This window comes from Chiloscyllium plagiosum, chromosome 41 (assembly GCF_004010195.1).
Source record: "Chiloscyllium plagiosum isolate BGI_BamShark_2017 chromosome 41, ASM401019v2, whole genome shotgun sequence".
Classification (NCBI taxonomy): Eukaryota; Metazoa; Chordata; class Chondrichthyes; order Orectolobiformes; family Hemiscylliidae; genus Chiloscyllium; species Chiloscyllium plagiosum.
In genome coordinates, this window is record NC_057750.1 from 6,493,280 (window position 1) to 6,503,020 (window position 9,741).

The window sequence follows — 9,741 nt, forward strand, 5'->3', positions numbered from 1 at the left end:
GGCGGGAATTGAACCCGGGTCTCTGGCAGTGTGAGGCAGCAGTGCTAACCACTGTGCCACCATGCCAATTAGCAAGGTTAGATCTCATGAAATACAGGGAAAACCAGCCATTTGGATACAGAACTGGCTCAAAGGTAGAAGACAGAGGGTGGTGGTGGAGGGTTGTTTTTCAGACTGGAGGCCTGTGACCAGTGGAGTGCCACAAGGGTTGGTGTTGGGTCCTCTACTTTTTGGCATTTACATAAATGATTTGAACACGAGCATAAGAGGTACAGTTAGTAAGTTTGCAGATGACACCAAAATTGGAGGTGTAGTGGACAGCGAAGAGGGTTATCTCAGATTACAACAGGATCTGGACCAGATGGGCCAATGGGCTGAGAAGTGGCAGATGGAGTTTAATTCAGATAAATGCGAGATGCTGCATTTTGGGAAAGCAAATCTTAGCAGGACATATACACTTAACGGTAAGGTCCTAGGGAGTGTTGCTGAACAAAGAGACCTTGGATTGCAGGTTCATAGCTCCTTGAAAGTGGAGTCACAGGTAGATAGGATAGTGAAGAAGGCATTTGGTATGCTTTCTTTTATTGATCAGAGAATTGAGTACAGGAGTTGGGAGGTCATGTTGTGGCTGTACAAGACATTGGTGAGGCCACTCTTAGAATATTGCATGCAATTCTGGTCTCCTTCCTATCGGAAAGATTTGAAACTTGAAAGGGTTCAGAAAAGATTTACAAGGATATTGCCAGGGTTGGAGGGTTTGAGCTATTGGAAGAGGCTGAACAGGCTGGGGCTGTTTTCGCTGGAGTGTCGGAGGCTGAGGGGTGACCTTATGGAGGTTTATAAAATCATGAAGGACATGGATAGGGTAAATAGACAAAAGTCTTTTCCCTGGGGTCGGGGAGTCCAGAACTAGAGGCATAGGTTTAGGGTGAGATGGGAAAGATATAAAGAGACCTCAGGGGCAACTTTTTCACACAGAGGGTGGTGCGTGTATGGAATGAGCTGCCAGAGGAAGTGGGGGAGGCTGGTACAATTGCAACATTTAAGAGACATCTGGATGGGTATATGAATAGGAAGGGTTTGGAGGGATATGCTGGGTGTTGGCAGGTGAGAGTATTGAGTTGGGATATCTGGTCGGCATGGACGGGTTGGACCGAAGGGTCTGCTTCCATGCTGTACATCTCTATGACTCCATGACTTGGTGCTGTCACTGCTAGCTTTTAACTCTCTTAAAGGTACAGTACACGCACATTTTCATAACACCTCTCCCCTTAAAATAAATTGAGCCATCATAATGAAAAGATGGCTTCATTTTTTTTTCTCTACTTTTTAAACACATTACCCTAACATACAGATAACTTTAACATAAGTTCATCTTAACTTCTTCCCATATACCTGTATATATATAACATTAAATAAAAACAAATCTCATCTCAACGCTATCAGTTAAATCTGCGAATACATTCGTACGGCACACAACATGTACAATTTTAAAATTTAAAGTCTACAACATAAGAGTCCAATGAAATAGTCTCATTTTCTTATGTTTAACAAGTTCTAAGAATGTAAGCAGATTGTGGTCAGTGTACACTACCATCTCCAACACACTGTTCATGACATATGCATTAAAATATTATGAGACCAGTACCAAACCCAATCGTTTCCTTTTCGATTGTGGAGTATTTTCTCTGCTGGATGTTGAACTTCTTCGAAAAGAAACCAATGGGCAGGTCAATCCCATCCTCACCTTCCTGTAGGAGTACAGCTCCAACCCCAATGTCACTAGCATCAAGGGCGACTTTAAAAGGTTTTGAAAAGTTTGGTGTAGCTAAAATTGGTTTGGTGGTTAATATTGATTTCAAATGGCCGAATGCCTCTTGGCAAAGTTCTGTCCACTGAAACTGTGTGTTCTTCAGCAAACTGGTTAACGGTGCCACTACAGGGCTGAGGTTTAGAACAAACTTCCGATGGAATCTGCTGAGTCCGAAGAATCGAAGCACCTCTTTCTTTGAGGTTGGTTGTGAAAATTCCTCGATGGCCTTTGTCTTTGCGTTCTGTGGGGTCAACCTTCCATGACCGACATTATGTCCCAATGACGTCACCTCTGCTTTTGCCAATTCTGTTTTATTAATGTTAACCACCAGTTTTGTTTCTTGTAGTCCTTCAAAGAGCTCTGCCAACTGTACCATGTGATCTTTCCAGGACTTACTAAAGATCTCTACATTGTCCAAATAGACTGCACAGTTTGTTAGTCCAACCACAACTCTGTTCATGAGTCTTTGGAATGTGGTGGGTGCGTTCTTCATTCCAAAGGGCAACCATTTAAACTGATATAGCCCATTTGGGGTTACAAATGCAGAAATATCTTTTGCCAACTCTGATAAAGGTACCTGCCAGTAACCACGTATTAAGTCCAACTTGGTGATGTAACTGGCTTGTCTGACTTTCTCGATACAGTCCTCCAATCTAGGAATTGGATAGGAGTCTGATTTTCTAACGACATTGACCTTCCAATAATCCACACAGAATCGTTGAGTCCCGTCTGGTTTGGGAACTAAGACGATCGGCGAACTCCACTCACTCTGGCTCGGTTCGATGATGTTCTCGTCAAGCAAGGCCTCCACCTCCATCTGGGCCTGTCTGGCTTTGAAAGGATTAAGCCGATAGGGGTATTGTTTTATCGGAGCAGTATTCCTTATGTCTACTTCATGTACAATAGCATTAATTCTCCCCATCTGATTCCTACATATGTCCTTGTACTACAGTAACAAACCTTTCAACTGCATTCTATGCTCCTGAGACAGATAGCTTACTAACCTATCCCACTCCTCAAGAACTTCTTCATTTTTTAACCTATTTTGAGACACCTCAAAATCCACTACATCTGTATTGGATTCCTCACTCTGCGGGGCAGTAATTAACATCTGTTTCTCCAGTTCTTTCTCTCTCGTGTAACACGGTTTCAGCACGTTCACACGACATACCCGATACCTTTTTTTCTTATCTGGCATCTTTACTCGATAGTTCACCTGACTCAACTTTTTGTCAATTTGATAGGGACCACTAAACCATGGCTGGTTAAACCGGTACCAGTATGAACACGTCATCCACACAGGAAAACATCCGAGTCTCAGAGATTTTATCTGTCACCTGTTTCATTCTACACTGTTCCCATTTTAGGTGCTGTTTAGCTAACTCACCCACTCATTTAGTCTCTCCCTCACCTCTGATACATAATCTAAGTGCGAGATCTCTGACTTTGGTCCTGTCAATTTTCCTTTAATTAATTTCAAAGGGTCTCTCACTTCATGCCCGAATATTAACTCAAAGGGAGTAAACTGAGTAGATTCATTTGGGACATCTCTAATGGCAAACAATATGAATGGGATACCTTTATCACAATAATTCGGGTAACCCTGACAGGATGCTCTTAACATAGTCCTCAAAGTCTGATGCTACCTTCCTAAAGCTCCCTAGGATTCAGGATGATACACACTGGACTTAAAGTGCTTTATGTCTAAACTATCCATAACCTCCTTAACCAGCCTAGCAGTAAAATTTGACCCTTGGTCTGACTGGATCTCTCTGGGTAGCCTACAGTGTGTGAAGAAAGCTACTAACTCCTCAACTACCTTTTTGCCTTGGTACTCTGTAATGGAATTGCCTCCAGAAATCTGGTTGACACATCCATTATGGTTAACAAGTACTGGTTCCCACTTTGAGTTCTCGGGAGGGGACCTACACAATCGATTATAACCCACGTGAAAGATTCTTCAAATGAGGGAACTGGCAACAAAGGGGCTGGTTTTATTCCCACCTGTGGCTTACCCACCATTTGGCATTTAGGACGCGTACGGCAAAGGTTAGCCACATCCTTGTGCATTCCAGGCCAATAAAAATGTTTTTGTACCTTAGCCTGAGTCTTTCATACCCCTTGGAGAAAGTGAGGGCTGCAGATGCTGGAGATCAGAGCTGAAAATGTGTTGGCTGGAAAAGCGCAGCAGGTCAGGCAGCATCCAAGGAGCAGGAGAATCGACGTTTCGGGCATGAGCCCTTCTTCAGCCTCTTTCATACCCCTAGGTGACCTCTTACAGGTAGTTCATGTGTTACCCGAAACAGTTCCTGTCTGTATGCTACCTGCAACACAAGTAGTGCACTTCGGCCTATACCCCCTCTGCACTAACCTGCCGTGGTCTCCATTTCTGTCTTAGGATACTATCTTTCAGATACTAGCCCTCCAGAATATTCTCTGCCTCCTTTTCGGAGTACACATCCATATATATACCTCTCATCGTCTTGTCTTTCTGTTGCAAGTCTCTTAGCCTTTTAGGACTAAACATTTCCGTCTGACCCTCTGTCTGTTCAGGTTTTTCCTGGACCATTACATCAAACAGGGTGTCCGCTAACTGAACCTCAACTCCTTCATCTTTCTCTTTACTTTTTGCTTCGTGCTGTGACTTATGATAATGGAATCTGGTTACCACACAGCCTGGGAAATATACCAGGATATTTCTGCTTTAACTCCTCAGTTTCTTGGTCTTCCTTGGGCTTCTCCACAACAAAGGGTGCCACTGCCATCTTGGACCCTGCCAAATCATTCCCAAGAATAAACTGAATTCCTGGAACCGACACTCTGTCAATCACTCCCACTGTAACGTCCCCAGTCTTAAGTTGTCACTCCAACCTGATTTTACATAGGGGAATGCTAAATTTCTGACCATTATCCCACAAATTACCACACTCTTGGGTGACAGATCAGAAAGAGTGCATACTCACTCATCCCCTACTATCAGCGACTGGTTAGATCCTGTATCTCTCAAAATTATAACTTGTTGTCCTTCTCCCCTGTTCTTTCTGAGTAAGTTTTACCCACAGAGGCAATTTATTTGTAGGGGTCAGATACTAACCCCAGACCCAGCCCCTGCCTCAGCTGTGCACCCTCCTGCAGTTCCTCAGCTCTTCTTGGGGGTCTCCTTTACTCCCTTCCCTAATGCCACTGGCTTAGCTTCTTTTACCATATATTTTCCCACAATGCCTTTCTTTAACGACCAGCACTGTGTCCTTACCTGTCCCACTTTACCCCAGTGGAAACATTTGAGGCCTTACACCTCCTTCCCACCCTCTTGGGCTTCTTTATCCTGTGGTTAAATCTTACCAGTGTTCTCTACTCTTGGTTCAGTAGTGTAGGGTCTCCCCTTCTCCCCACTTCTATCCCTCACAAGGATGAAATTCTAGCATGAATGCTCTAACATGTATTCATCTGCTAATTCTGCTGCCCTTCTCACTTCCTGAGCTTTCTGTTCCTCTGCATGAATTCTGACCATCTCTGGAAGTGAGTTTTTAAACTCCTCCAGCAGAATTATCTCTCTTCGAGCCTCAAATGTCTTATCTATTTTCAAAGCACGCGCCCATCGATCAAATGACTGTGTTTAATTCTTTCGAAAGCAACATCAGTCTGACCTGGTTCCTTCTTTGTGATTCTGTACCGCTGCCTATATGCTTCTGGCACCGACCCATAAGCACTTAAATTAGACAGTTTAACCTCTTCATAATCTCTTGACCCCTCATCTGACAGCGCGGCAAAAACCTCACTTAGCCCTGCCTACCAGTTTAGTCTGAACTAGCATTACCCATAAATCCTTGGACCATTCCATCTGCCTCGCCAATTTTTCAAATGAAATGAATAAGGCTTCAACATTTTCCTCATCAAAATGTGGCAGAGTTTTGACATACATAATATATATATATATCTTTTAACTTCCATCCTGTTAACTTTGCTGACTAACTTGCAACGTCTCAAGTTCAAATTCTCTTTCTCTTTCTCTCTCTTTAGATTTAGATTTAGATTAGATTACAGTGTGGAAACAGGCCCTTCGGCCCAACAAGTCCACACCGACCCGCCAAAGCGAAACCCACCCATACCCCTACCCCTACATTTACCCCTTACCTAACACTACAGGCAATTTAGCATGGCCAATTCACCTGACCCTGCACATCTTTGGATGGTGGGAGGAAACCGGAGCACCCGGAGGAAACCCACACAGACACGGGGAGAACGTGCAAACTCCACACAGACAGTCACCTGAGGCGGGAATTGAACCCGCGTCTCTGACGCTGTGAGGCAGCAGTGCTAACGACTGTGCCACCGTGCCGCCCGTCTCTCTCTGTTTCTTCTCTCTCTCTTTCCTCAGCCAAGAACCTTCTCTCTCTCTCTCTTTTCCTCTCTCTCTCTCTTTTCCTCTCTCTCTCTCTTTCCTCTCTCTCTTTTTGTTTATCTTCTAACTCCACTTTCCTCAATTGTGATTTAAGTTTTTCAACTGCTACTGCACTTGTCTGTTTCTCTGACACACCTAAGGGTTTGAGTCATCCCTTTACAATTTCAGCTTTATTTTTGTCCTTGGTTAACCCCAAATCTAACTTCTTTGCTAATTCTAAAAGTATGGCCTTTTTCTTTCCTACTAAACTTTCTTGGCAAATTTGAGAATCATCTTCAAATCCCAGAACCTCTTCAGCAATTTTAAGAGCTATTTCTCTCACTTTTAATTTAATTAACCACAAGTCACTGAAAGTAAACAAATTGCTGCACCTACATTTTATTTAAAGATTTAGGGCAGTAACCTGCCATTCCTGATGAAGGGCTTTTGCCCGATAGGTCGATTTTCCTGCTCCTCGGATGCTGCCTGACCTGCTGTGCTTTTCCAGCATCACTCTAATCTTGACTCTAATCTCTAGCATCTGCAGTACCCACTTTTGACTAACCTGCAATCTACCGGGAATTTTGGTACCCCCCAAATCTAATCAAACCTGTCTAAACCAGTTCAAATCCTGGACGAGCCCCCAAACTGTTCCGACATGGGGTAAGCTCTCCTGCTTAATTTAAAACGAGCAACACAGAAAAGATTTATTCTGTGCAGTAATCTGTAAAAATTCGATAGGCCAAGAACTAGTTAAAGTAAAAATTAATAACTTTATTTCTTAAAGTATAACAGAGAATAATTAACTAATAACTATTTACAACTCCTTCCTCTGACCTATCATTTACTTTCCCTTCTATAATGCTAGTCTGAAAAAAACTCCCAATTACGATTTACAGAACAACACTTCTTATCTCAAAACCAGACTGCTTTCTGGTTTCTCTGAATTACCTACATAGAACATAGAAAAGTACAGCACAGAACAGGCCCTTTGGCCCACGATGTTGTAATGTAAAATATAGTAACTTAACCTACGCGCCCCTCAACTCACTGCTATCCATCTGCATGTCTAGCAGTCACTTAAATGTCCCCAATGACTCTGCTTCCACCACCACAGCTGGCAATGCATTCCAAGTATTCACAACTCTCTGCGTAAAGAACCTACCTCTGACATCTCCTCTATAACCTTCCTCCTAATATCTTCAAACGATGACTCCTCATACCAGTCAATCCTGCCCTGGGGAAAAGTCTCTGGCTATTGACTCTATCTATTCCTTTCATTATCTTGTACACCTCGATCAGGTCTCCTCTCTTCCTCCTTCTCTCCAGAGAGAAAAGTCCGAGCTTATTCAACCTTTCTTCGTAAGGCAAGCCCTCCAGTCCAGGCAGCATTCCTGTCTTCTTCTTGGGAAGTCTGTTTCCCAGGTTCCTGATCGATTAAGGTACCTTTAAGAGAGCTATTTTCGGGGCAGGGGACAGGTGTCATTGGCTTGGCAGTTCTCCTCCCAACTGGTCAATTTCCCCCAGTCTTATACCCCCAAAGCATTGGATTGTGAGATTGGCTTTTAAGATTGTTAATATACTGAATTCAAACTGATTTAGAATTTGGTATTTTTCGGGGTATAATTTAAATTATTTGGCCAAATTCGCACTGTTTTGTCATTTCCAGGTAACCAGCTACCCCAGTAGTTGGAGCACATGTTACATTGTGTCTTATTGAGACCACTTGGTGCTGTCACTGCTAGCTTTCACTCTCTTAAAGGTGCAGTCCACCCACATCTTCATAACATTAGGGAAAGATGTTGTGAAACCTGAAAGGGTGCAGAAAAGATTTCCAAAGAGGTTATTAGGATTGGAGCTATAGGGAGAGGCTGAATAGGCTGGGGCTGTTTTCCCTGGAGCGTTGGAGGCTGAGGGGTGACCCTACAGAGGTTTATAAAATCATGAGGTGCATGGGTAGGATGAAGAGACTGGGGTGAGGGAGTCCAGAACTAGAAGGCATTGGTTTAGGGTGAGAGGGGAACAATATAAAAGAGACCTAAGGGGAAACGTTTTCACGCAGAGGGTGGTACGTGTATGGAATGAGCTGCCAGAGGAAGTGGTGGAGGCTGGTACAATTACAGCATTTAAGAGGCATCTGGATGGGTATATGAATAGGAAGGGTTTGGAGGGATACAGGGCAAATGCTGGCAGGTGGGACTAGATTGGGTTGGGTTTTGAGGTCGGCCAAGTTGGACCGAATGGTCTGTTTCCATGCTGTACATCTCTAAGACTCTAAATTAGGCCAGTTTTTCTCTAGAACTTACAGGGTTAAAGGGTGATCTGATCAAAGACTTCAAGATATTAACAAGGAAAGACAAGGTAAAGGTAACTATTCCAAATGTTGGGGATTCTAGATCTGAGAGTATAGTCTGAGAATTTGGGCCAGAGCGTTGAGGAGAGATGTTAGGGAGCGCTGGTACACACAAAGGGCAGGAGAAGTTTGGAATGCTCTTCCACACATGGCAGTGGATGCTGGATCAGTTATTAATTTTAAATCTGAGATAAATAATTTTTTGTGGAACAGAGGTTTTAAGGGATATGGGCCAAAGGCGGGTAAATAGAGTTAGGTCGGAGATCAGCCACAGATCTCATTGAATGGTGGAATTGAATCAAGGGGCTGAATAGCCTCCTCCTGTTCCTCAGTTTCTATTTAACAGGGAAGGCCATGTGCCTTTAGTGTAGACAAGCAGGAAGCTGGAAAAACACAGCAAGCCAGAAGTCAAAGTTTCAAGTGGAACTCTTCTTCTGGAGCTGAAACGTTGACTTCTCCACCTCCTGATGCTGCCTGCCTTGCTGTGTTCCTCCAGCCTCCTGCCTGTCCCTCCTAATGCTGCCTGGCTTGCTGTGTTCCTCCAGCCTCCTGACTGTCCCTCCTGATGCTGCCTGCCTTGCTGTGTACCTCAAGCCTCCTGCCTGTCCCTCCTGATGCTGCCTGCCTTTCTGTGTTCCCCCAGCCTCCTGCCTGTCCCTCCTGATGCTGCCTGGCTTGCTGTGTTCCTCCAGCCTCCTGACTGTCCCTCCTGATGCTGCCTGCCTTGCTGTGTACCTCAAGCCTCCTGCCTGTCCCTCCTGATGCTGCCTGCCTTTCTGTGTTCCCCCAGCCTCCTGCCTGTCCCTCCTGATGCTGCCTGCCTTGCTGTGTTCCTCCAGCCTCCTGACTGTCCCTCCTGATGCTGCCTGCCTTGCTGTGTTCTCCCAGCCTGCCTGTCCCTCCTGATGCTGCCTGCCTTGCTGTGTTCTCCCAGCCTCCTGCCTGTCCCTCCTGATGGTGCCTGCCTTGCTGTGTTCCTCCAGCCTCCTGCCTGTCCCTCCAGATGCTGCCTGTCTTGCTGTGTTCCTCCAGCCTCCTGCCTGTCCCTCCTGATGCTGCCTGCCTTGCTGTGTTCCCCCAGCCTCCTGCCAGTCCCTCCTGATGCTGCCTGCCTTGCTGTGTTCCCCCAACCTCCTGCCTGTCCCTCCTGATGCTGCCTGCCTTGCTGTGTTCCCCCAGCCTCCTGCCAGTCCC